This window comes from Electrophorus electricus, chromosome 13 (genome assembly GCF_041902795.1).
Source record: "Electrophorus electricus isolate QZ-2024a chromosome 13, ASM4190279v1, whole genome shotgun sequence".
NCBI lineage: Eukaryota > Metazoa > Chordata > Actinopteri > Gymnotiformes > Gymnotidae > Electrophorus > Electrophorus electricus.
Genome location: NC_137509.1, coordinates 23,709,996 through 23,735,996, shown reverse-complemented (window position 1 = coordinate 23,735,996; position 26,001 = coordinate 23,709,996). Strand labels below are relative to the sequence as shown.

The 26,001-nt window shown below is 35.7% G+C and overlaps 28 pseudogenes; all 28 read right to left on the bottom strand.

The window, feature by feature from the left end:
* Positions 1 to 61: 61 nt before the first annotated feature.
* On the bottom strand, positions 62 to 180 carry LOC145644462 (5S ribosomal RNA; annotated as a pseudogene).
* Positions 181 to 973: 793 nt separating this feature from the next.
* LOC145645302 (5S ribosomal RNA) lies at positions 974 to 1,092 on the bottom strand (annotated as a pseudogene).
* Positions 1,093 to 1,885: 793 nt separating this feature from the next.
* Positions 1,886 to 2,004, bottom strand: LOC145644810 (5S ribosomal RNA; annotated as a pseudogene).
* Positions 2,005 to 2,797: 793 nt separating this feature from the next.
* Positions 2,798 to 2,916, bottom strand: LOC145645446 (5S ribosomal RNA; annotated as a pseudogene).
* Positions 2,917 to 3,487: 571 nt separating this feature from the next.
* On the bottom strand, positions 3,488 to 3,606 carry LOC145644809 (5S ribosomal RNA; annotated as a pseudogene).
* A 793-nt stretch (positions 3,607 to 4,399) lies between these two features.
* On the bottom strand, positions 4,400 to 4,518 carry LOC145644461 (5S ribosomal RNA; annotated as a pseudogene).
* Positions 4,519 to 5,089: 571 nt separating this feature from the next.
* Positions 5,090 to 5,208, bottom strand: LOC145644459 (5S ribosomal RNA; annotated as a pseudogene).
* A 572-nt stretch (positions 5,209 to 5,780) lies between these two features.
* Positions 5,781 to 5,899, bottom strand: LOC145644808 (5S ribosomal RNA; annotated as a pseudogene).
* A 793-nt stretch (positions 5,900 to 6,692) lies between these two features.
* On the bottom strand, positions 6,693 to 6,811 carry LOC145644458 (5S ribosomal RNA; annotated as a pseudogene).
* A 571-nt stretch (positions 6,812 to 7,382) lies between these two features.
* LOC145644457 (5S ribosomal RNA) lies at positions 7,383 to 7,501 on the bottom strand (annotated as a pseudogene).
* Positions 7,502 to 8,293: 792 nt separating this feature from the next.
* Positions 8,294 to 8,412, bottom strand: LOC145645301 (5S ribosomal RNA; annotated as a pseudogene).
* A 791-nt stretch (positions 8,413 to 9,203) lies between these two features.
* Positions 9,204 to 9,322, bottom strand: LOC145645300 (5S ribosomal RNA; annotated as a pseudogene).
* Positions 9,323 to 10,113: 791 nt separating this feature from the next.
* Positions 10,114 to 10,232, bottom strand: LOC145644456 (5S ribosomal RNA; annotated as a pseudogene).
* Positions 10,233 to 11,025: 793 nt separating this feature from the next.
* Positions 11,026 to 11,144, bottom strand: LOC145644455 (5S ribosomal RNA; annotated as a pseudogene).
* Positions 11,145 to 13,067: 1,923 nt separating this feature from the next.
* LOC145644945 (5S ribosomal RNA) lies at positions 13,068 to 13,186 on the bottom strand (annotated as a pseudogene).
* A 792-nt stretch (positions 13,187 to 13,978) lies between these two features.
* LOC145645299 (5S ribosomal RNA) lies at positions 13,979 to 14,097 on the bottom strand (annotated as a pseudogene).
* Positions 14,098 to 15,108: 1,011 nt separating this feature from the next.
* On the bottom strand, positions 15,109 to 15,227 carry LOC145644944 (5S ribosomal RNA; annotated as a pseudogene).
* Positions 15,228 to 16,019: 792 nt separating this feature from the next.
* Positions 16,020 to 16,138, bottom strand: LOC145645298 (5S ribosomal RNA; annotated as a pseudogene).
* Positions 16,139 to 16,929: 791 nt separating this feature from the next.
* On the bottom strand, positions 16,930 to 17,048 carry LOC145645297 (5S ribosomal RNA; annotated as a pseudogene).
* A 791-nt stretch (positions 17,049 to 17,839) lies between these two features.
* Positions 17,840 to 17,958, bottom strand: LOC145645489 (5S ribosomal RNA; annotated as a pseudogene).
* Positions 17,959 to 18,749: 791 nt separating this feature from the next.
* On the bottom strand, positions 18,750 to 18,868 carry LOC145645296 (5S ribosomal RNA; annotated as a pseudogene).
* A 791-nt stretch (positions 18,869 to 19,659) lies between these two features.
* On the bottom strand, positions 19,660 to 19,778 carry LOC145645295 (5S ribosomal RNA; annotated as a pseudogene).
* Positions 19,779 to 20,570: 792 nt separating this feature from the next.
* Positions 20,571 to 20,689, bottom strand: LOC145645294 (5S ribosomal RNA; annotated as a pseudogene).
* A 791-nt stretch (positions 20,690 to 21,480) lies between these two features.
* On the bottom strand, positions 21,481 to 21,599 carry LOC145645985 (5S ribosomal RNA; annotated as a pseudogene).
* A 793-nt stretch (positions 21,600 to 22,392) lies between these two features.
* On the bottom strand, positions 22,393 to 22,511 carry LOC145644454 (5S ribosomal RNA; annotated as a pseudogene).
* Positions 22,512 to 23,304: 793 nt separating this feature from the next.
* Positions 23,305 to 23,423, bottom strand: LOC145644453 (5S ribosomal RNA; annotated as a pseudogene).
* A 791-nt stretch (positions 23,424 to 24,214) lies between these two features.
* LOC145644452 (5S ribosomal RNA) lies at positions 24,215 to 24,333 on the bottom strand (annotated as a pseudogene).
* A 791-nt stretch (positions 24,334 to 25,124) lies between these two features.
* LOC145645292 (5S ribosomal RNA) lies at positions 25,125 to 25,243 on the bottom strand (annotated as a pseudogene).
* Positions 25,244 to 26,001: the final 758 nt, after the last annotated feature.

Genomic DNA, 26,001 nt, shown 5'->3' with positions numbered 1-26,001 from the left:
AATCACTGCACTTCACATTTGAGCATGTCAGCTTGAAAGTAAATTAAAGTGATGCAAGAAAAGCTTACAGCACCTGGTATTCCTAGGTAGGGTCCCACCTCAGTACTATCCAGGCCCAAAGTTGTTCAGCTTCCAAGGTCAGATGAGATTGGACGTTCTCAAGCTGGTGTGGCCGTAAGCCTTAAACACTTACTCAAATTGCCTAATCATAGCAAATATGATCAAAGACCAATCTGACAATTTTTTTTATTAATCCCTGCACTTGACATTCTAGAATGTTATCTTGAAAGTAAATTAAATGATGCAATAAAAGCTTACAACATCTGGTATACGGAGGCACTAACAGACAGTTTTTTTATTAATCACTGCACTTCACATTCAAGCATGTCAGTTGGAGAGTAAATTAAAGTGATGCAATAAAAACTTACAGCATCTGCTATTCCCAGGTGCTAGCAGATAGTTTGATTTAATTATTCACTGCACTTCAAATTTGAACATGATAGCTTGAACATAAATTAAAGGGATGCAATAAAATCTTACAGCACCTGCTATTCTCTGGTACTAAAAGATTTCTATTTAATTTGTACACTTCACATTCAAGCATGTCAGTTGCAGATTAAATTAAAGTGATGCAACAAAAACTTACAGCATCTGCTATTCCCAGGTGCTAACAGATAGTTTTTTTAAATTAATCACTGCACTTCACATCCTAGCATGTCATCTTAAAAGTAAATTAAAGTGATGCAAGAGAAGCTTACAGCATCTCGTAGTCCAAGCTGCTAACAGATAGTTTTTTGATGAATCACTGCACTTCACATTCAGGCATGTGAGTTGGAGAGTAAATTAAAGTGATGCAAAAAAAACTTACAGCATCTGCTATTCCCATGTGCTAACAGATAGTTTTTTTTTATTAATCACTGCACTTCACATTTGAGCATGTCAGCTTGAAAGTAAATTAAAGTGATGCAAGAAAAGCTTACAGCACCTGGTATTCCTAGGTAGGGTCCCACCTCAGTACTATCCAGGCCCAAAGTTGTTCAGCTTCCAAAGTCAGATGAGATTGGACGTTCTCAAGCTGGTGTGGCCGTAAGCCTTAAACACTTACTCAAATTGCCTAATCATAGCAAATATGATCAAAGACCAATCTGACAATTTTTTTTATTAATCCCTGCACTTGACATTCTAGAATGTTATCTTGAAAGTAAATTAAATGATGCAATAAAAGCTTACAACATCTGGTATACGGAGGCACTAACAGGCAGTTTTTTTATTAATCACTGCACTTCACATTCAAGCATGTCAGTTGGAGAGTAAATTAAAGTGATGCAATAAAAACTTACAGCATCTGCTATTCCCAGGTGATAGCAGATAGTTTGATTTAATTATTCACTGCACTTCAAATTTGAACATGATAGCTTGAACATAAATTAAAGGGATGCAATAAAATCTTACAGCACCTGCTATTCCCTGGTACTAAAAGATTTCTATTTAATTTGTACACTTCACATTCAAGCATGTCAGTTGCAGATTAAATTAAAGTGATGCAACAAAAACTTACAGCATCTGCTATTCCCAGGTGCTAACAGATAGTTTTTTTAAATTAATCACTGCACTTCACATCCTAGCATGTCATCTTAAAAGTAAATTAAAGTGATGCAAGAGAAGCTTACAGCATCTCGTAGTCCAAGCTGCTAACAGATAGTTTTTTGATGAATCACTGCACTTCACATTCAGGCATGTGAGTTGGAGAGTAAATTAAAGTGATGCAAAAAAAACTTACAGCATCTGCTATTCCCATGTGCTAACAGATAGGTTTTTTTTATTAATCACTGCACTTCACATTTGAGCATGTCAGCTTGAAAGTAAATTAAAGTGATGCAAGAAAAGCTTACAGCACCTGGTATTCCTAGGTAGGGTCCCACCTCAGTACTATCCAGGCCCAAAGTTGTTCAGCTTCCAAGGTCCGATGAGATTGGACGTTCTCAAGCTGGTGTGGCCGTAAGCCTTAAACACTTACTCAAATTGCCTAATCATAGCAAATATGATCAAAGACCAATCTGACAATTTTTTTTTATTAATCCCTGCACTTGACATTCTAGAATGTTATCTTGAAAGTAAATTAAATGATGCAATAAAAGCTTACAACATCTGGTATACGGAGGCACTAACAGACAGTTTTTTTATTAATCACTGCACTTCACATTCAAGCATGTCAGTTGGAGAGTAAATTAAAGTGATTCAATAAAAACTTACAGCATCTGCTATTCCCAGGTGCTAGCAGATAGTTTGATTTAATTATTCACTGCACTTCAAATTTGAACATGATAGCTTGAACATAAATTAAAGGGATGCAATAAAATCTTACAGCACCTGCTATTCCCTGGTACTAAAAGATTTCTATTTAATTTGTACACTTCACATTCAAGCATGTCAGTTGCAGATTAAATTAAAGTGATGCAACAAAAACTTACAGCATCTGCTATTCCCAGGTGCTAACAGATAGTTTTTTTAAATTAATCACTGCACTTCACATCCTAGCATGTCATCTTAAAAGTAAATTAAAGTGATGCAAGAGAAGCTTACAGCATCTCGTAGTCCAAGCTGCTAACAGATAGTTTTTTGATGAATCACTGCACTTCACATTCAGGCATGTGAGTTGGAGAGTAAATTAAAGTGATGCAAAAAAAACTTACAGCATCTGCTATTCCCATGTGCGAACAGTTAGTTTTTTTTATTAATCACTGCACTTCACAATTGAGCATGTCAGCTTGAAAGTAAATTAAAGTGATGCAAGAAAAGCTTACAGCACCTGGTATTCCTAGGTAGGGTCCCACCTCAGTACTATCCAGGCCCAAAGTTGTTCAGCTTCTAAGGTCAGATGAGATTGGACGTTCTCAAGCTGGTGTGGCCGTAAGCCTTAAACACTTACTCAAATTGCCTAATCATAGCAAATATGATCAAAGACCAATCTGACAATTTTTTTTATTAATCCCTGCACTTGACATTCTAGAATGTTATCTTGAAAGTAAATTAAATGATGCAATAAAAGCTTACAACATCTGGTATACGGAGGCACTAACAGAAAGTTTTTTTATTAATCACTGCACTTCACATTCAAGCATGTCAGTTGGAGAGTAAATTAAAGTGATGCAATAAAAACTTACAGCATCTGCTATTCCCAGGTGCTAGCAGATAGTTTGATTTAATTATTCACTGCACTTCAAATTTGAACATGATATCTTGAACATAAATTAAAGGGATGCAATAAAATCTTACAGCACCTGCTATTCCCTGGTACTAAAAGATTTCTATTTAATTTGTACACTTCACATTCAAGCATGTCAGTTGCAGATTAAATTAAAGTGATGCAAAAAAAACTTACAGCATCTGCTATTCCCATGTGCTAACAGATAGGTTTTTTTTATTAATCACTGCACTTCACATTTGAGCATGTCAGCTTGAAAGTAAATTAAAGTGATGCAAGAAAAGCTTACAGCACCTGGTATTCCTAGGTAGGGTCCCACCTCAGTACTATCCAGGCCCAAAGTTGTTCAGCTTCCAAGGTCCGATGAGATTGGACGTTCTCAAGCTGGTGTGGCCGTAAGCCTTAAACACTTACTCAAATTGCCTAATCATAGCAAATATGATCAAAGACCAATCTGACAATTTTTTTTTATTAATCCCTGCACTTGACATTCTAGAATGTTATCTTGAAAGTAAATTAAATGATGCAATAAAAGCTTACAACATCTGGTATACGGAGGCACTAACAGACAGTTTTTTTATTAATCACTGCACTTCACATTCAAGCATGTCAGTTGGAGAGTAAATTAAAGTGATTCAATAAAAACTTACAGCATCTGCTATTCCCAGGTGCTAGCAGATAGTTTGATTTAATTATTCACTGCACTTCAAATTTGAACATGATAGCTTGAACATAAATTAAAGGGATGCAATAAAATCTTACAGCACCTGCTATTCCCTGGTACTAAAAGATTTCTATTTAATTTGTACACTTCACATTCAAGCATGTCAGTTGCAGATTAAATTAAAGTGATGCAACAAAAACTTACAGCATCTGCTATTCCCAGGTGCTAACAGATAGTTTTTTTAAATTAATCACTGCACTTCACATCCTAGCATGTCATTTTAAAAGTAAATTAAAGTGATGCAAGAGAAGCTTACAGCATCTCGTAGTCCAAGCTGCTAACAGATAGTTTTTTGATGAATCACTGCACTTCACATTCAGGCATGTGAGTTGGAGAGTAAATTAAAGTGATGCAAAAAAAACTTACAGCATCTGCTATTCCCATGTGCGAACAGTTAGTTTTTTTTATTAATCACTGCACTTCACAATTGAGCATGTCAGCTTGAAAGTAAATTAAAGTGATGCAAGAAAAGCTTACAGCACCTGGTATTCCTAGGTAGGGTCCCACCTCAGTACTATCCAGGCCCAAAGTTGTTCAGCTTCCAAGGTCAGATGAGATTGGACGTTCTCAAGCTGGTGTGGCCGTAAGCCTTAAACACTTACTCAAATTGCCTAATCATAGCAAATATGATCAAAGACCAATCTGACAATTTTTTTTATTAATCCCTGCACTTGACATTCTAGAATGTTATCTTGAAAGTAAATTAAATGATGCAATAAAAGCTTACAACATCTGGTATACGGAGGCACTAACAGAAAGTTTTTTTATTAATCACTGCACTTCACATTCAAGCATGTCAGTTGGAGAGTAAATTAAAGTGATGCAATAAAAACTTACAGCATCTGCTATTCCCAGGTGCTAGCAGATAGTTTGATTTAATTATTCACTGCACTTCAAATTTGAACATGATATCTTGAACATAAATTAAAGGGATGCAATAAAATCTTACAGCACCTGCTATTCCCTGGTACTAAAAGATTTCTATTTAATTTGTACACTTCACATTCAAGCATGTCAGTTGCAGATTAAATTAAAGTGATGCAAAAAAAACTTACAGCATCTGCTATTCCCATGTGCTAACAGATAGGTTTTTTTTATTAATCACTGCACTTCACATTTGAGTATGTCAGCTTGAAAGTAAATTAAAGTGATGCAAGAAAAGCTTACAGCACCTGGTATTCCTAGGTAGGGTCCCACCTCAGTACTATCCAGGCCCAAAGTTGTTCAGCTTCCAAGGTCAGATGAGATTGGACGTTCTCAAGCTGGTGTGGCCGTAAGCCTTAAACACTTACTCAAATTGCCTAATCATAGCAAATATGATCAAAGACCAATCTGACAATTTTTTTTTATTAATCCCTGCACTTGACATTCTAGAATGTTATCTTGAAAGTAAATTAAATGATGCAATAAAAGCTTACAACATCTGGTATACGGAGGCACTAACAGAAAGTTTTTTTATTAATCACTGCACTTCACATTCAAGCATGTCAGTTGGAGAGTAAATTAAAGTGATGCAATAAAAACTTACAGCATCTGCTATTCCCAGGTGCTAGCAGATAGTTTGATTTAATTATTCACTGCACTTCAAATTTGAACATGATATCTTGAACATAAATTAAAGGGATGCAATAAAATCTTACAGCACCTGCTATTCCCTGGTACTAAAAGATTTCTATTTAATTTGTACACTTCACATTCAAGCATGTCAGTTGCAGATTAAATTAAAGTGATGCAAAAAAAACTTACAGCATCTGCTATTCCCATGTGCTAACAGATAGGTTTTTTTTATTAATCACTGCACTTCACATTTGAGCATGTCAGCTTGAAAGTAAATTAAAGTGATGCAAGAAAAGCTTACAGCACCTGGTATTCCTAGGTAGGGTCCCACCTCAGTACTATCCAGGCCCAAAGTTGTTCAGCTTCCAAGGTCCGATGAGATTGGACGTTCTCAAGCTGGTGTGGCCGTAAGCCTTAAACACTTACTCAAATTGCCTAATCATAGCAAATATGATCAAAGACCAATCTGACAATTTTTTTTTATTAATCCCTGCACTTGACATTCTAGAATGTTATCTTGAAAGTAAATTAAATGATGCAATAAAAGCTTACAACATCTGGTATACGGAGGCACTAACAGACAGTTTTTTTATTAATCACTGCACTTCACATTCAAGCATGTCAGTTGGAGAGTAAATTAAAGTGATTCAATAAAAACTTACAGCATCTGCTATTCCCAGGTGCTAGCAGATAGTTTGATTTAATTATTCACTGCACTTCAAATTTGAACATGATAGCTTGAACATAAATTAAAGGGATGCAATAAAATCTTACAGCACCTGCTATTCCCTGGTACTAAAAGATTTCTATTTAATTTGTACACTTCACATTCAAGCATGTCAGTTGCAGATTAAATTAAAGTGATGCAACAAAAACTTACAGCATCTGCTATTCCCAGGTGCTAACAGATAGTTTTTTTAAATTAATCACTGCACTTCACATCCTAGCATGTCATCTTAAAAGTAAATTAAAGTGATGCAAGAGAAGCTTACAGCATCTCGTAGTCCAAGCTGCTAACAGATAGTTTTTTGATGAATCACTGCACTTCACATTCAGGCATGTGAGTTGGAGAGTAAATTAAAGTGATGCAAAAAAAACTTACAGCATCTGCTATTCCCATGTGCGAACAGTTAGTTTTTTTTATTAATCACTGCACTTCACAATTGAGCATGTCAGCTTGAAAGTAAATTAAAGTGATGCAAGAAAAGCTTACAGCACCTGGTATTCCTAGGTAGGGTCCCACCTCAGTACTATCCAGGCCCAAAGTTGTTCAGCTTCCAAGGTCAGATGAGATTGGACGTTCTCAAGCTGGTGTGGCCGTAAGCCTTAAACACTTACTCAAATTGCCTAATCATAGCAAATATGATCAAAGACCAATCTGACAATTTTTTTTATTAATCCCTGCACTTGACATTCTAGAATGTTATCTTGAAAGTAAATTAAATGATGCAATAAAAGCTTACAACATCTGGTATACGGAGGCACTAACAGAAAGTTTTTTTATTAATCACTGCACTTCACATTCAAGCATGTCAGTTGGAGAGTAAATTAAAGTGATGCAATAAAAACTTACAGCATCTGCTATTCCCAGGTGCTAGCAGATAGTTTGATTTAATTATTCACTGCACTTCAAATTTGAACATGATATCTTGAACATAAATTAAAGGGATGCAATAAAATCTTACAGCACCTGCTATTCCCTGGTACTAAAAGATTTCTATTTAATTTGTACACTTCACATTCAAGCATGTCAGTTGCAGATTAAATTAAAGTGATGCAAAAAAAACTTACAGCATCTGCTATTCCCATGTGCTAACAGATAGGTTTTTTTTATTAATCACTGCACTTCACATTTGAGTATGTCAGCTTGAAAGTAAATTAAAGTGATGCAAGAAAAGCTTACAGCACCTGGTATTCCTAGGTAGGGTCCCACCTCAGTACTATCCAGGCCCAAAGTTGTTCAGCTTCCAAGGTCAGATGAGATTGGACGTTCTCAAGCTGGTGTGGCCGTAAGCCTTAAACACTTACTCAAATTGCCTAATCATAGCAAATATGATCAAAGACCAATCTGACAATTTTTTTTTATTAATCCCTGCACTTGACATTCTAGAATGTTATCTTGAAAGTAAATTAAATGATGCAATAAAAGCTTACAACATCTGGTATACGGAGGCACTAACAGAAAGTTTTTTGATGAATCACTGCACTTCACATTCAAGCATGTCAGTTGGAGAGCAAATTAAAGTGATGCAATAAAAACTTACAGCATCTGCTATTCCCAGGTGCTAGCAGATAGTTTGATTTAATTATTCACTGCACTTCAAATTTGAACATGATAGCTTGAACATAAATTAAAGGGATGCAATAAAATCTTACAGCACCTGCTATTCCCTGGTACTAAAAGATTTCTATTTAATTTGTACACTTCACATTCAAGCATGTCAGTTGCAGATTAAATTAAAGTGATGCAACAAAAACTTACAGCATCTGCTATTCCCAGGTGCTAACAGATAGTTTTTTTAAATTAATCACTGCACTTCACATCCTAGCATGTCATCTTAAAAGTAAATTAAAGTGATGCAAGAGAATCTTACAGCATCTCGTAGTCCAAGCTGCTAACAGATAGTTTTTTGATGAATCACTGCACTTCACATTCAGGCATGTGAGTTGGAGAGTAAATGAAAGTGATGCAAAAAAAACTTATAGCATCTGCTATTCCCATGTTCTAACAGATAGTTTTTTTATTAATCACTGCACTTCACATTTGAGCATGTCAGCTTGAAAGTAAATTAAAGTGATGCAAGAAAAGCTTACAGCACCTGGTATTCCTAGGTAGGGTCCCACCTCAGTACTATCCAGGCCCAAAGTTGTTCAGCTTCCAAAGTCAGATGAGATTGGACGTTCTCAAGCTGGTGTGGCCGTAAGCCTTAAACACTTACTCAAATTGCCTAATCATAGCAAATATGATCAAAGACCAATCTGACAATTTTTTTTATTAATCCCTGCACTTGACATTCTAGAATGTTATCTTGAAAGTAAATTAAATGATGCAATAAAAGCTTACAACATCTGGTATACGGAGGCACTAACAGACAGTTTTTTTATTAATCACTGCACTTCACATTCAAGCATGTCAGTTGGAGAGTAAATTAAAGTGATGCAATAAAAACTTACAGCATCTGCTATTGCCAGGTGCTAGCAGATAGTTTGATTTAATTTTTCACTGCACTTCAAATTTGAACATGATAGCTTGAACATAAATTAAAGGGATGCAATAAAATCTTACAGCACCTGCTATTCCCTGGTACTAAAAGATTTCTATTTAATCTGTACACTTCACATACAAGCATGTCAGTTGCAGATTAAATTAAAGTGATGCAACAAAAACTTACAGCATCTGCTATTCCCAGGTGCTAACAGATAGTTTTTTTTAATTAATCACTGCACTTCACATCCTAGCATGTCATCTTAAAAGTAAATTAAAGTGATGCAAGAGAAGCTTACAGCATCTCGTAGTCCAAGCTGCTAACAGATAGTTTTTTGATGAATCACTGCACTTCACATTCAGGCATGTGAGTTGGAGAGTAAATGAAAGTGATGCAAAAAAAACTTATAGCATCTGCTATTCCCATGTGCTAACAGATAGTTTTTTTATTAATCACTGCACTTCACATTTGAGCATGTCAGCTTGAAAGTAAATTAAAGTGATGCAAGAAAAGCTTACAGCACCTGGTATTCCTAGGTAGGGTCCCACCTCAGTACTATCCAGGCCCAAAGTTGTTCAGCTTCCAAAGTCAGATGAGATTGGACGTTCTCAAGCTGGTGTGGCCGTAAGCCTTAAACACTTACTCAAATTGCCTAATCATAGCAAATATGATCAAAGACCAATCTGACAATTTTTTTTATTAATCCCTGCACTTCACATTCTAGAATGTTATCTTGAAAGTAAATTAAATGATGCAATAAAAGCTTACAACATCTGGTATACGGAGGCACTAACAGACAGTTTTTTGATGAATCACTGCACTTCACATTCAAGCATGTCAGTTGGAGAGTAAATTAAAGTGATGCAATAAAAACTTACAGCATCTGCTATTCCCAGGTGCTAGCAGATAGTTTGATTTAATTATTCACTGCACTTCAAATTTGAACATGATAGCTTGAACATAAACTAAAGGGATGCAATAAAATCTTACAGCACCTGCTATTCCCTGGTACTAAAAGATTTCTATTTAATTTGTACACTTCACATTCAAGCATGTCAGTTGCAGATTAAATTAAAGTGATGCAACAAAAACTTACAGCATCTGCTATTCCCAGGTGCTAACAGATAGTTTTTTTAAATTAATCACTGCACTTCACATCCTAGCATGTCATCTTAAAAGTAAATTAAAGTGATGCAAGAGAATCTTACAGCATCTCGTAGTCCAAGCTGCTAACAGATAGTTTTTTGATAAATCACTGCACTTCACATTCAGGCATGTGAGTTGGAGAGTAAATGAAAGTGATGCAAAAAAAACTTATAGCATCTGCTATTCCCATGTGCTAACAGAGAGTTTTTTTATTAATCACTGCACTTCACATTTGAGCATGTCAGCTTGAAAGTAAATTAAAGTGATGCAAAAAAAGCTTACAGCACCTGGTATTCCTAGGTAGGGTCCCACCTCAGTACTATCCAGGCCCAAAGTTGTTCAGCTTCCAAGGTCAGATGAGATTGGACGTTCTCAAGCTGGTGTGGCCGTAAGCCTTAAACACTTACTCAAATTGCCTAATCATAGCAAATATGATCAAAGACCAATCTGACAATTTTTTTTTATTAATCCCTGCACTTGACATTCTAGAATGTTATCTTGAAAGTAAATTAAATGATGCAATAAAAGCTTACAACATCTGGTATACGGAGGCACTAACAGACAGTTTTTTTATTAATCACTGCACTTCACATTCAAGCATGTCAGTTGGAGAGTAAATTAAAGTGATGCAATAAAAACTTACAGCATCTGCTATTCCCAGGTGCTAGCAGATAGTTTGATTTAATTATTCACTGCACTTCACATTCAAGCATGTCAGTTGGAGAGTAAATTAAAGTGATGCAATAAAATCTTACAGCACCTGCTATTCCCTGGTACTAAAAGATTTCTATTTAATTTGTACACTTCACATTCAAGCATGTCAGTTGCAGATTAAATTAAAGTGATGCAACAAAAACTTACAGCATCTGCTATTCCCAGGTGCTAACAGATAGTTTTTTTAAATTAATCACTGCACTTCACATCCTAGCATGTCATCTTAAAAGTAAATTAAAGTGATGCAAGAGAATCTTACAGCATCTCGTAGTCCAAGCTGCTAACAGATAGTTTTTTGATAAATCACTGCACTTCACATTCAGGCATGTGAGTTGGAGAGTAAATGAAAGTGATGCAAAAAAAACTTATAGCATCTGCTATTCCCATGTGCTAACAGATAGTTTTTTTTATTAATCAATGCACTTCACATTTGAGCATGTCAGCTTGAAAGTAAATTAAAGTGATGCAAGAAAAGCTTACAGCACCTGGTATTCCTAGGTAGGGTCCCACCTCAGTACTATCCAGGCCCAAAGTTGTTCAGCTTCCAAGGTCAGATGAGATTGGACGTTCTCAAGCTGGTGTGGCCGTAAGCCTTAAACACTTACTCAAATTGCCTAATCATAGCAAATATGATCAAAGACCAATCTGACAATTTTTTTTTATTAATCCCTACACTTGACATTCTAGAATGTTATCTTGAAAGTAAATTAAATGATGCAATAAAAGCTTACAACATCTGGTATACGGAGGCACTAACAGACAGTTTTTTTATTAATCACTGCACTTCACATTCAAGCATGTCAGTTGGAGAGTAAATTAAAGTGATGCAATAAAAACTTACAGCATCTGCTATTCCCAGGTGCTAGCAGATAGTTTGATTTAATTATTCACTGCACTTCACATTCAAGCATGTCAGTTGGAGAGTAAATTAAAGTGATGCAATAAAATCTTACAGCACCTGCTATTCCCTGGTACTAAAAGATTTCTATTTAATTTGTACACTTCACATTCAAGCATGTCAGTTGCAGATTAAATTAAAGTGATGCAACAAAAACTTACAGCATCTGCTATTCCCAGGTGCTAACAGATAGTTTTTTTAAATTAATCACTGCACTTCACATCCTAGCATGTCATCTTAAAAGTAAATTAAAGTGATGCAAGAGAAGCTTACAGCATCTCGTAGTCCAAGCTGCTAACAGATAGTTTTTTGATGAATCACTGCACTTCACATTCAGGCATGTGAGTTGGAGAGTAAATGAAAGTGATGCAAAAAAAACTTATAGCATCTGCTATTCCCATGTGCTAACAGATAGTTTTTTTTATTAATCACTGCACTTCACATTTGAGCATGTCAGCTTGAAAGTAAATTAAAGTGATGCAAGAAAAGCTTACAGCACCTGGTATTCCTAGGTAGGGTCCCACCTCAGTACTATCCAGGCCGAAAGTTGTTCAGCTTCCAAAGTCATATGAGATTGGACGTTCTCAAGCTGGTGTGGCCGTAAGCCTTAAACACTTACTCAAATTGCCTAATCATAGCAAATATGATCAAAGACCAATCTGACAATTTTTTTTATTAATCCCTGCACTTGACATTCTAGAATGTTATCTTGAAAGTAAATTAAATGATGCAATAAAAGCTTACAACATCTGGTATACGGAGGCACTAACAGACAGTTTTTTTATTAATCACTGCACTTCACATTCAAGCATGTCAGTTGGAGAGTAAATTAAAGTGATGCAATAAAAACTTACAGCATCTGCTATTCCCAGGTGCTAGCAGATAGTTTGATTTAATTATTCACTGCACTTCAAATTTGAACATGATAGCTTGAACATAAATTAAAGGGATGCAATAAAATCTTACAGCACCTGCTATTCCCTGGTACTAAAAGATTTCTATTTAATCTGTACACTTCACATACAAGCATGTCAGTTGCAGATTAAATTAAAGTGATGCAACAAAAACTTACAGCATCTGCTATTCCCAGGTGCTAACAGATAGTTTTTTTTAATTAATCACTGCACTTCAAATTTGAACATGATAGCTTGAACATAAATTAAAGGGATGCAATAAAATCTTACAGCACCTGCTATTCCCTGGTACTAAAAGATTTCTATTTAATTTGTACACTTCACATTCAAGCATGTCAGTTGCAGATTAAATTAAAGTGATGCAACAAAAACTTACAGCATCTGCTATTCCCAGGTGCTAACAGATAGTTTTTTTTAATTAATCACTGCACTTCACATCCTAGCATGTCATCTTAAAAGTAAATTAAAGTGATGCAAGAGAAGTTTACAGCATCTCGTAGTCCAAGCTGCTAACAGATAGTTTTTTGATGAATCACTGCACTTCACATTCAGGCATGTGAGTTGGAGAGTAAATTAAAGTGATGCAAAAAAAACTTACAGCATCTGCTATTCCCATGTGCGAACAGTTAGTTTTTTTTTATTAATCACTGCACTTCACATTTGAGCATGTCAGCTTGAAAGTAAATTAAAGTGATGCAAGAAAAGCTTACAGCACCTGGTATTCCTTGGTAGGGTCCCACCTCAGTACTATCCAGGCCCAAAGTTGTTCAGCTTCCAAGGTCAGATGAGATTGGACGTTCTCAAGCTGGTGTGGCCGTAAGCCTTAAACACTTACTCAAATTGCCTAATCATAGCAAATATGATCAAAGACCAATCTGACAATTTTTTTTTATTAATCCCTGCACTTGACATTCTAGAATGTTATCTTGAAAGTAAATTAAATGATGCAATAAAAGCTTACAACATCTGGTATACGGAGGCACTAACAGACAGTTTTTTTATTAATCACTGCACTTCACATTCAAGCATGTCAGTTGGAGAGTAAATTAAAGTGATGCAATAAAAACTTACAGCATCTGCTATTCCCAGGTGCTAGCAGATAGTTTGATTTAATTATTCACTGCACTTCAAATTTGAACATGATAGCTTGAACATAAATTAAAGGGATGCAATAAAATCTTACAGCACCTGCTATTCCCTGGTACTAAAAGATTTCTATTTAATCTGTACACTTCACATACAAGCATGTCAGTTGCAGATTAAATTAAAGTGATGCAACAAAAATTTACAGCATCTGCTATTCCCAGGTGCTAACAGATAGTTTTTTTTAATTAATCACTGCACTTCACATCCTAGCATGTCATCTTAAAAGTAAATTAAAGTGATGCAAGAGAAGCTTACAGCATCTCGTAGTCCAAGCTGCTAACAGATAGTTTTTTGATGAATCACTGCACTTCACATTCAGGCATGTGAGTTGGAGAGTAAATGAAAGTGATGCAAAAAAAACTTATAGCATCTGCTATTCCCATGTGCTAACAGATAGTTTTTTTATTAATCACTGCACTTCACATTTGAGCATGTCAGCTTGAAAGTAAATTAAAGTGATGCAAGAAAAGCTTACAGCACCTGGTATTCCTAGGTAGGGTCCCACCTCAGTACTATCCAGGCCCAAAGTTGTTCAGCTTCCAAAGTCAGATGAGATTGGACGTTCTCAAGCTGGTGTGGCCGTAAGCCTTAAACACTTACTCAAATTGCCTAATCATAGCAAATATGATCAAAGACCAATCTGACAATTTTTTTTATTAATCCCTGCACTTGACATTCTAGAATGTTATCTTGAAAGTAAATTAAATGATGCAATAAAAGCTTACAACATCTGGTATACGGAGGCACTAACAGACAGTTTTTTGATGAATCACTGCACTTCACATTCAAGCATGTCAGTTGGAGAGTAAATTAAAGTGATGCAATAAAAACTTACAGCATCTGCTATTCCCAGGTGCTAGCAGATAGTTTGATTTAATTATTCACTGCACTTCAAATTTGAACATGATAGCTTGAACATAAATTAAAGGGATGCAATAAAATCTTACAGCACCTGCTATTCCCTGGTACTAAAAGATTTCTATTTAATCTGTACACTTCACATACAAGCATGTCAGTTGCAGATTAAATTAAAGTGATGCAACAAAAACTTACAGCATCTGCTATTCCCAGGTGCTAACAGATAGTTTTTTTTAATTAATCACTGCACTTCAAATTTGAACATGATAGCTTGAACATAAATTAAAGGGATGCAATAAAATCTTACAGCACCTGCTATTCCCTGGTACTAAAAGATTTCTATTTAATTTGTACACTTCACATTCAAGCATGTCAGTTGCAGATTAAATTAAAGTGATGCAACAAAAACTTACAGCATCTGCTATTCCCAGGTGCTAACAGATAGTTTTTTTTAATTAATCACTGCACTTCACATCCTAGCATGTCATCTTAAAAGTAAATTAAAGTGATGCAAGAGAAGTTTACAGCATCTCGTAGTCCAAGCTGCTAACAGATAGTTTTTTGATGAATCACTGCACTTCACATTCAGGCATGTGAGTTGGAGAGTAAATTAAAGTGATGCAAAAAAAACTTACAGCATCTGCTATTCCCATGTGCGAACAGTTAGTTTTTTTTTATTAATCACTGCACTTCACATTTGAGCATGTCAGCTTGAAAGTAAATTAAAGTGATGCAAGAAAAGCTTACAGCACCTGGTATTCCTTGGTAGGGTCCCACCTCAGTACTATCCAGGCCCAAAGTTGTTCAGCTTCCAAGGTCAGATGAGATTGGACGTTCTCAAGCTGGTGTGGCCGTAAGCCTTAAACACTTACTCAAATTGCCTAATCATAGCAAATATGATCAAAGACCAATCTGACAATTTTTTTTTAATAATCCCTGCACTTGACATTCTAGAATGTTATCTTGAAAGTAAATTAAATGATGCAATAAAAGCTTACAACATCTGGTATACGGAGGCACTAACAGACAGTTTTTTTATTAATCACTGCACTTCACATTCAAGCATGTCAGTTGGAGAGTAAATTAAAGTGATGCAATAAAAACTTACAGCATCTGCTATTCCCAGGTGCTAGCAGATAGTTTGATTTAATTATTCACTGCACTTCAAATTTGAACATGATAGCTTGAACATAAATTAAAGGGATGCAATAAAATCTTACAGCACCTGCTATTCCCTGGTACTAAAAGATTTCTATTTAATCTGTACACTTCACATACAAGCATGTCAGTTGCAGATTAAATTAAAGTGATGCAACAAAAATTTACAGCATCTGCTATTCCCAGGTGCTAACAGATAGTTTTTTTTAATTAATCACTGCACTTCACATCCTAGCATGTCATCTTAAAAGTAAATTAAAGTGATGCAAGAGAAGCTTACAGCATCTCGTAGTCCAAGCTGCTAACAGATAGTTTTTTGATGAATCACTGCACTTCACATTCAGGCATGTGAGTTGGAGAGTAAATGAAAGTGATGCAAAAAAAACTTATAGCATCTGCTATTCCCATGTGCTAACAGATAGTTTTTTTATTAATCACTGCACTTCACATTTGAGCATGTCAGCTTGAAAGTAAATTAAAGTGATGCAAGAAAAGCTTACAGCACCTGGTATTCCTAGGTAGGGTCCCACCTCAGTACTATCCAGGCCCAAAGTTGTTCAGCTTCCAAAGTCAGATGAGATTGGACGTTCTCAAGCTGGTGTGGCCGTAAGCCTTAAACACTTACTCAAATTGCCTAATCATAGCAAATATGATCAAAGACCAATCTGACAATTTTTTTTATTAATCCCTGCACTTGACATTCTAGAATGTTATCTTGAAAGTAAATTAAATGATGCAATAAAAGCTTACAACATCTGGTATACGGAGGCACTAACAGACAGTTTTTTGATGAATCACTGCACTTCACATTCAAGCATGTCAGTTGGAGAGTAAATTAAAGTGATGCAATAAAAACTTACAGCATCTGCTATTCCCAGGTGCTAGCAGATAGTTTGATTTAATTATTCACTGCACTTCAAATTTGAACATGATAGCTTGAACATAAATTAAAGGGATGCAATAAAATCTTACAGCACCTGCTATTCCCTGGTACTAAAAGATTTCTATTTAATTTGTACACTTCACATTCAAGCATGTCAGTTGCAGATTAAATTAAAGTGATGCAACAAAAACTTACAGCATCTGCTATTCCCAGGTGCTAACAGATAGTTTTTTTAAATTAATCACTGCACTTCACATCCTAGCATGTCATCTTAAAAGTAAATTAAAGTGATGCAAGAGAATCTTACAGCATCTCGTAGTCCAAGCTGCTAACAGATAGTTTTTTGATGAATCACTGCACTTCACATTCAGGCATGTGAGTTGGAGAGTAAATGAAAGTGATGCAAAAAAAACTTATAGCATCTGCTATTCCCATGTGCTAACAGATAGTTTTTTTATTAATCACTGCACTTCACATTTGAGCATGTCAGCTTGAAAGTAAATTAAAGTGATGCAAGAAAAGCTTACAGCACCTGGTATTCCTAGGTAGGGTCCCACCTCAGTACTATCCAGGCCCAAAGTTGTTCAGCTTCCAAAGTCAGATGAGATTGGACGTTCTCAAGCTGGTGTGGCCGTAAGCCTTAAACACTTACTCAAATTGCCTAATCATAGCAAATATGATCAAAGACCAATCTGACAATTTTTTTTATTAATCCCTGCACTTCACATTCTAGAATGTTATCTTGAAAGTAAATTAAATGATGCAATAAAAGCTTACAACATCTGGTATACGGAGGCACTAACAGACAGTTTTTTGATGAATCACTGCACTTCACATTCAAGCATGTCAGTTGGAGAGTAAATTAAAGTGATGCAATAAAAACTTACAGCATCTGCTATTCCCAGGTGCTAGCAGATAGTTTGATTTAATTATTCACTGCACTTCAAATTTGAACATGATAGCTTGAACATAAATTAAAGGGATGCAATAAAATCTTACAGCACCTGCTATTCCCTGGTACTAAAAGATTTCTATTTAATTTGTACACTTCACATTCAAGCATGTCAGTTGCAGATTAAATTAAAGTGATGCAACAAAAACTTACAGCATCTGCTATTCCCAGGTGCTAACAGATAGTTTTTTTAAATTAATCACTGCACTTCACATCCTAGCATGTCATCTTAAAAGTAAATTAAAGTGATGCAAGAGAATCTTACAGCATCTCGTAGTCCAAGCTGCTAACAGATAGTTTTTTGATGAATCACTGCACTTCACATTCAGGCATGTGAGTTGGAGAGTAAATGAAAGTGATGCAAAGAAAACTTATAGCATCTGCTATTCCCATGTGCTAACAGATAGTTTGTTTATTAATCACTGCACTTCACATTTGAGCATGTCAGCTTGAAAGTAAATTAAAGTGATGCAAGAAAAGCTTACAGCACCTGGTATTCCTAGGTAGGGTCCCACCTCAGTACTATCCAGGCCCAAAGTCGTTCAGCTTCCAAAGTCAGATGAGATTGGACGTTCTCAAGCTGGTGTGGCCGTAAGCCTTAAACACTTACTCAAATTGCCTAATCATAGCAAATATGATCAAAGACCAATCTGACAATTTTTTTTATTAATCCCTGCACTTCACATTCTAGAATGTTATCTTGAAAGTAAATTAAATGATGCAATAAAAGCTTACAACATCTGGTATACGGAGGCACTAACAGACAGTTTTTTTATTAATCACTGCACTTCACATTCAAGCATGTCAGTTGGAGAGTAAATTAAAGTGATGCAATAAAAACTTACAGCATCTGCTATTCCCAGGTGCTAGCAGATAGTTTGATTTAATTATTCACTGCACTTCAAATTTGAACATGATAGCTTGAACATAAATTAAAGGGATGCAATAAAATCTTCCAGCACCTGCTATTCCCTGGTACTAAAAGATTTCTATTTAATTTGTACACTTCACATTCAAGCATGTCAGTTGCAGATTAAATTAAAGTGATGCAACAAAAACTTACAGCATCTGCTATTCCCAGGTGCTAACAGATAGTTTTTTTAAATTAATCACTGCACTTCACATCCTAGCATGTCATCTTAAAAGTAAATTAAAGTGATGCAAGAGAATCTTACAGCATCTCGTAGTCCAAGCTGCTAACAGATAGTTTTTTGATGAATCACTGCACTTCACATTCAGGCATGTGAGTTGGAGAGTAAATGAAAGTGATGCAAAAAAAACTTATAGCATCTGCTATTCCCATGTGCTAACAGATAGTTTTTTTATTAATCACTGCACTTCACATTTGAGCATGTCAGCTTGAAAGTAAATTAAAGTGATGCAAGAAAAGCTTACAGCACCTGGTATTCCTAGGTAGGGTCCCACCTCAGTACTATCCAGGCCCAAAGTTGTTCAGCTTCCAAAGTCAGATGAGATTGGACGTTCTCAAGCTGGTGTGGCCGTAAGCCTTAAACACTTACTCAAATTGCCTAATCATAGCAAATATGATCAAAGACCAATCTGACAATTTTTTTTATTAATCCCTGCACTTGACATTCTAGAATATTATCTTGAAAGTAAATTAAATGATGCAATAAAAGCTTACAACATCTGGTATACGGAGGCACTAACAGACAGTTTTTTGATGAATCACTGCACTTCACATTCAAGCATGTCAGTTGGAGAGTAAATTAAAGTGATGCAATAAAAACTTACAGCATCTGCTATTCCCAGGTGCTAGCAGATAGTTTGATTTAATTATTCACTGCACTTCAAATTTGAACATGATAGCTTGAACATAAATTAAAGGGATGCAATAAAATCTTCCAGCACCTGCCATTCCCTGGTACTAAAAGATTTCTATTTAATTTGTACACTTCACATTCAAGCATGTCAGTTGCAGATTAAATTAAAGTGATGCAACAAAAACTTACAGCATCTGCTATTCCCAGGTGCTAACAGATAGTTTTTTTAAATTAATCACTGCACTTCACATCCTAGCATGTCATCTTAAAAGTAAATTAAAGTGATGCAAGAGAATCTTACAGCATCTCGTAGTCCAAGCTGCTAACAGATAGTTTTTTGATGAATCACTGCACTTCACATTCAGGCATGTGAGTTGGAGAGTAAATGAAAGTGATGCAAAAAAAACTTATAGCATCTGCTATTCCCATGTGCTAACAGATAGTTTTTTTATTAATCACTGCACTTCACATTTGAGCATGTCAGCTTGAAAGTAAATTAAAGTGATGCAAGAAAAGCTTACAGCACCTGGTATTCCTAGGTAGGGTCCCACCTCAGTACTATCCAGGCCCAAAGTTGTTCAGCTTCCAAAGTCAGATGAGATTGGACGTTCTCAAGCTGGTGTGGCCGTAAGCCTTAAACACTTACTCAAATTGCCTAATCATAGCAAATATGATCAAAGACCAATCTGACAATTTTTTTTATTAATCCCTGCACTTCACATTCTAGAATATTATCTTGAAAGTAAATTAAATGATGCAATAAAAGCTTACAACATCTGGTATACGGAGGCACTAACAGACAGTTTTTTTTATTAATCACTGCACTTCACATTCAAGCATGTCAGTTGGAGAGTAAATTAAAGTGATGCAATAAAAACTTACAGCATCTGCTATTCCCAGGTGCTAGCAGATAGTTTGATTTAATTATTCACTGCACTTCAAATTTGAACATGATAGCTTGAACATAAATTAAAGGGATGCAATAAAATCTTCCAGCACCTGCTATTCCCTGGTACTAAAAGATTTCTATTTAATTTGTACACTTCACATTCAAGCATGTCAGTTGCAGATTAAATTAAAGTGATGCAACAAAAACTTACAGCATCTGCTATTCCCAGGTGCTAACAGATAGTTTTTTTAAATTAATCACTGCACTTCACATCCTAGCATGTCATCTTAAAAGTAAATTAAAGTGATGCAAGAGAATCTTACAGCATCTCGTAGTCCAAGCTGCTAACAGATAGTTTTTTGATGAATCACTGCACTTCACATTCAGGCATGTGAGTTGGAGAGTAAATGAAAGTGATGCAAAAAAAACTTATAGCATCTGCTATTCCCATGTGCTAACAGATAGTTTTTTTATTAATCACTGCACTTCACATTTGAGCATGTCAGCTTGAAAGTAAATTAAAGTGATGCAAGAAAAGCTTACAGCACCTGGTATTCCTAGGTAGGGTCCCACCTCAGTACTATCCAGGCCCAAAGTTGTTCAGCTTCCAAAGTCAGATGAGATTGGACGTTCTCAAGCTGGTGTGGCCGTAAGCCTTAAACACTTACTCAAATTGCCTAATCATAGCAAATATGATCAAAGACCAATCTGACAATTTTTTTTATTAATCCCTGCACTTGACATTCTAGAATATTATCTTGAAAGTAAATTAAATGATGCAATAAAAGCTTACAACATCTGGTATACGGAGGCACTAACAGACAGTTTTTTGATGAATCACTGCACTTCACATTCAAGCATGTCAGTTGGAGAGTAAATTAAAGTGATGCAATAAAAACTTACAGCATCTGCTATTCCCAGGTGCTAGCAGATAGTTTGATTTAATTATTCACTGCACTTCAAATTTGAACATGATAGCTTGAACATAAATTAAAGGGATGCAATAAAATCTTACAGCACCTGCTATTCCCTGGTACTAAAAGATTTCTATTTAATTTGTACACTTCACATTCAAGCATGTCAGTTGCAGATTAAATTAAAGTGATGCAACAAAAACTTACAGCATCTGCTATTCCCAGGTGCTAACAGATAGTTTTTTTAAATTAATCACTGCACTTCACATCCTAGCATGTCATCTTAAAAGTAAATTAAAGTGATGCAAGAGAATCTTACAGCATCTCGTAGTCCAAGCTACTAACAGATAGTTTTTTGATGAATCACTGCACTTCACATTCAGGCATGTGAGTTGGAGAGTAAATGAAAGTGATGCAAAAAAAACTTATAGCATCTGCTATTCCCATGTGCTAACAGATAGTTTTTTTATTAATCACTGCACTTCACATTTGAGCATGTCAGCTTGAAAGTAAATTAAAGTGATGCAAGAAAATCTTACAGCACCTGGTATTCCTAGGTAGGGTCCCACCTCAGTACTATCCAGGCCCAAAGTTGTTCAGCTTCCAAAGTCAGATGAGATTGGACGTTCTCAAGCTGGTGTGGCCGTAAGCCTTAAACACTTACTCAAATTGCCTAATCATAGCAAATATGATCAAAGACCAATCTGACAATTTTTTTTATTAATCCCTGCACTTGACATTCTAGAATGTTATCTTGAAAGTAAATTAAATGATGCAATAAAAGCTTACAACATCTGGTATACGGAGGCACTAACAGACAGTTTTTTTATTAATCACTGCACTTCACATTCAAGCATGTCAGTTGGAGAGTAAATTAAAGTGATGCAATAAAAACTTACAGCATCTGCTATTCCCAGGTGCTAGCAGATAGTTTGATTTAATTATTCACTGCACTTCAAATTTGAACATGATAGCTTGAACATAAATTAAAGGGATGCAATAAAATCTTACAGCACCTGCTATTCCCTGGTACTAAAAGATTTCTATTTAATCTGTACACTTCACATACAAGCATGTCAGTTGCAGATTAAATTAAAGTGATGCAACAAAAACTTACAGCATCTGCTATTCCCAGGTGCTAACAGATAGTTTTTTTTAATTAATCACTGCACTTCACATCCTAGCATGTCATCTTAAAAGTAAATTAAAGTGATGCAAGAGAAGCTTACAGCATCTCGTAGTCCAAGCTGATAACAGATAGTTTTTTGATGAATCACTGCACTTCACATTCAGGCATGTGAGTTGGAGAGTAAATTAAAGTGATGCAAAAAAAACTTACAGCATCTGCTATTCCCATGTGCTAACAGATAGTTTTTTTTTATTAATCACTGCACTTCACATTTGAGCATGTCAGCTTGAAAGTAAATTAAAGTGATGCAAGAAAAGCTTACAGCACCTGGTATTCCTAGGTAGGGTCCCACCTCAGTACTATCCAGGCCCAAAGTTGTTCAGCTTCCAAGGTCAGATGAGATTGGACGTTCTCAAGCTGGTGTGGCCGTAAGCCTTAAACACTTACTCAAATTGCCTAATCATAGCAAATATGATCAAAGACCAATCTGACAATTTTTTTTATTAATCCCTGCACTTGACATTCTAGAATATTATCTTGAAAGTAAATTAAATGATGCAATAAAAGCTTACAACATCTGGTATACGGAGGCACTAACAGACAGTTTTTTGATGAATCACTGCACTTCACATTCAAGCATGTCAGTTGGAGAGTAAATTAAAGTGATGCAATAAAAACTTACAGCATCTGCTATTCCCAGGTGCTAGCAGATAGTTTTATTTAATTATTCACTGCACTTCAAATTTGAACATGATAGCTTGAACATAAATTAAAGGGATGCAATAAAATCTTACAGCACCTGCTATTCCCTGGTACTAAAAGATTTCTATTTAATTTGTACACTTCACATTCAAGCATGTCAGTTGCAGATTAAATTAAAGTGATGCAACAAAAACTTACAGCATCTGCTATTCCCAGGTGCTAACAGATAGTTTTTTTTAATTAATCACTGCACTTCACATCCTAGCATGTCATCTTAAAAGTAAATTAAAGTGATGCAAGAGAAGCTTACAGCATCTCGTAGTCCAAGCTGCTAACAGATAGTTTTTTGATGAATCACTGCACTTCACATTCAGGCATGTGAGTTGGAGAGTAAATTAAAGTGATGCAAAAAAAACTTACAGCATCTGCTATTCCCATGTGCTAACAGATAGTTTTTTTTTATTAATCACTGCACTTCACATTTGAGCATGTCAGCTTGAAAGTAAATTAAAGTGATGCAAGAAAAGCTTACAGCACCTGGTATTCCTAGGTAGGGTCCCACCTCAGTACTATCCAGGCCCAAAGTTGTTCAGCTTCCAAGGTCAGATGAGATTGGACGTTCTCAAGCTGGTGTGGCCGTAAGCCTTAAACACTTACTCAAATTGCCTAATCATAGCAAATATGATCAAAGACCAATCTGACAATTTTTTTTATTAATCCCTGCACTTGACATTCTAGAATATTATCTTGAAAGTAAATTAAATGATGCAATAAAAGCTTACAACATCTGGTATACGGAGGCACTAACAGACAGTTTTTTGATGAATCACTGCACTTCACATTCAAGCATGTCAGTTGGAGAGTAAATTAAAGTGATGCAATAAAAACTTACAGCATCTGCTATTCCCAGGTGCTAGCAGATAGTTTTATTTAATTATTCACTGCACTTCAAATTTGAACATGATAGCTTGAACATAAATTAAAGGGATGCAATAAAATCTTACAGCACCTGCTATTCCCTGGTACTAAAAGATTTCTATTTAATTTGTACACTTCACATTCAAGCATGTCAGTTGCAGATTAAATTAAAGTGATGCAACAAAAACTTACAGCATCTGCTATTCCCAGGTGCTAACAGATAGTTTTTTTTAATTAATCACTGCACTTCACATCCTAGCATGTCATCTTAAAAGTAAATTAAAGTGATGCAAGAGAAGCTTACAGCATCTCGTAGTCCAAGCTGCTAACAGATAGTTTTTTGATGAATCACTGCACTTCACATTCAGGCATATGAGTTGGAGAGTAAATGAAAGTGATGCAAAAAAAACTTATAGCATCTGCTATTCCCATGAGCTAACAGATAGTTTTTTTATTAATCACTGCACTTCACATTTGAGCATGTCAGCTTGAAAGTAAATTAAAGTGATGCAAGAAAAGCTTACAGCACCTGGTATTCCTAGGTAGGGTCCCACCTCAGTACTATCCAGGCCCAAAGTTGTTCAGCTTCCAAGGTCAGATGAGATTGGACGTTCTCAAGCTGGTGTGGCCGTAAGCCTTAAACACTTACTCAAATTGCCTAATCATAGCAAATATGATCAAAGACCAATCTGACAATTTTTTTTATTAATCCCTGCACTTGACATTCTAGAATATTATCTTGAAAGTAAATTAAATGATGCAATAAAAGCTTACAACATCTGGTATACGGAGGCACTAACAGACAGTTTTTTGATGAATCACTGCACTTCACATTCAAGCATGTCAGTTGGAGAGTAAATTAAAGTGATGCAATAAAAACTTACAGCATCTGCTATTCCCAGGTGCTAGCAGATAGTTTTATTTAATTATTCACTGCACTTCAAATTTGAACATGATAGCTTGAACATAAATTAAAGGGATGCAATAAAATCTTACAGCACCTGCTATTCCCTGGTACTAAAAGATTTCTATTTAATTTGTACACTTCACATTCAAGCATGTCAGTTGCAGATTAAATTAAAGTGATGCAACAAAAACTTACAGCATCTGCTATTCCCAGGTGCTAACAGATAGTTTTTTTTAATTAATCACTGCACTTCACATCCTAGCATGTCATCTTAAAAGTAAATTAAAGTGATGCAAGAGAAGCTTACAGCATCTCGTAGTCCAAGCTGCTAACAGATAGTTTTTTGATGAATCACTGCACTTCACATTCAGGCATATGAGTTGGAGAGTAAATGAAAGTGATGCAAAAAAAACTTATAGCATCTGCTATTCCCATGTGCTAACAGATAGTTTTTTTATTAATCACTGCACTTCACATTTGAGCATGTCAGCTTGAAAGTAAATTAAAGTGATGCAAGAAAAGCTTACAGCACCTGGTATTCCTAGGTAGGGTCCCACCTCAGTACTATCCAGGCCCAAAGTTGTTCAGCTTCCAAAGTCAGATGAGATTGGACGTTCTCAAGCTGGTGTGGCCGTAAGCCTTAAACACTTACTCAAATTGCCTAATCATAGCAAATATGATCAAAGACCAATCTGACAATTTTTTTTATTAATCCCTGCACTTGACATTCTAGAATATTATCTTGAAAGTAAATTAAATGATGCAATAAAAGCTTACAACATCTGGTATACGGAGGCACTAACAGACAGTTTTTTGATGAATCACTGCACTTCACATTCAAGCATGTCAGTTGGAGAGTAAATTAAAGTGATGCAATAAAAACTTACAGCATCTGCTATTCCCAGGTGCTAGCAGATAGTTTTATTTAATTATTCACTGCACTTCAAATTTGAACATGATAGCTTGAACATAAATTAAAGGGATGCAATAAAATCTTACAGCACCTGCTATTCCCTGGTACTAAAAGATTTCTATTTAATTTGTACACTTCACATTCAAGCATGTCAGTTGCAGATTAAATTAAAGTGATGCAACAAAAACTTACAGCATCTGCTATTCCCAGGTGCTAACAGATAGTTTTTTTTAATTAATCACTGCACTTCACATCCTAGCATGTCATCTTAAAAGTAAATTAAAGTGATGCAAGAGAAGCTTACAGCATCTCGTAGTCCAAGCTGCTAACAGATAGTTTTTTGATGAATCACTGCACTTCACATTCAGGCATATGAGTTGGAGAGTAAATGAAAGTGATGCAAAAAAAACTTATAGCATCTGCTATTCCCATGTGCTAACAGATAGTTTTTTTATTAATCACTGCACTTCACATTTGAGCATGT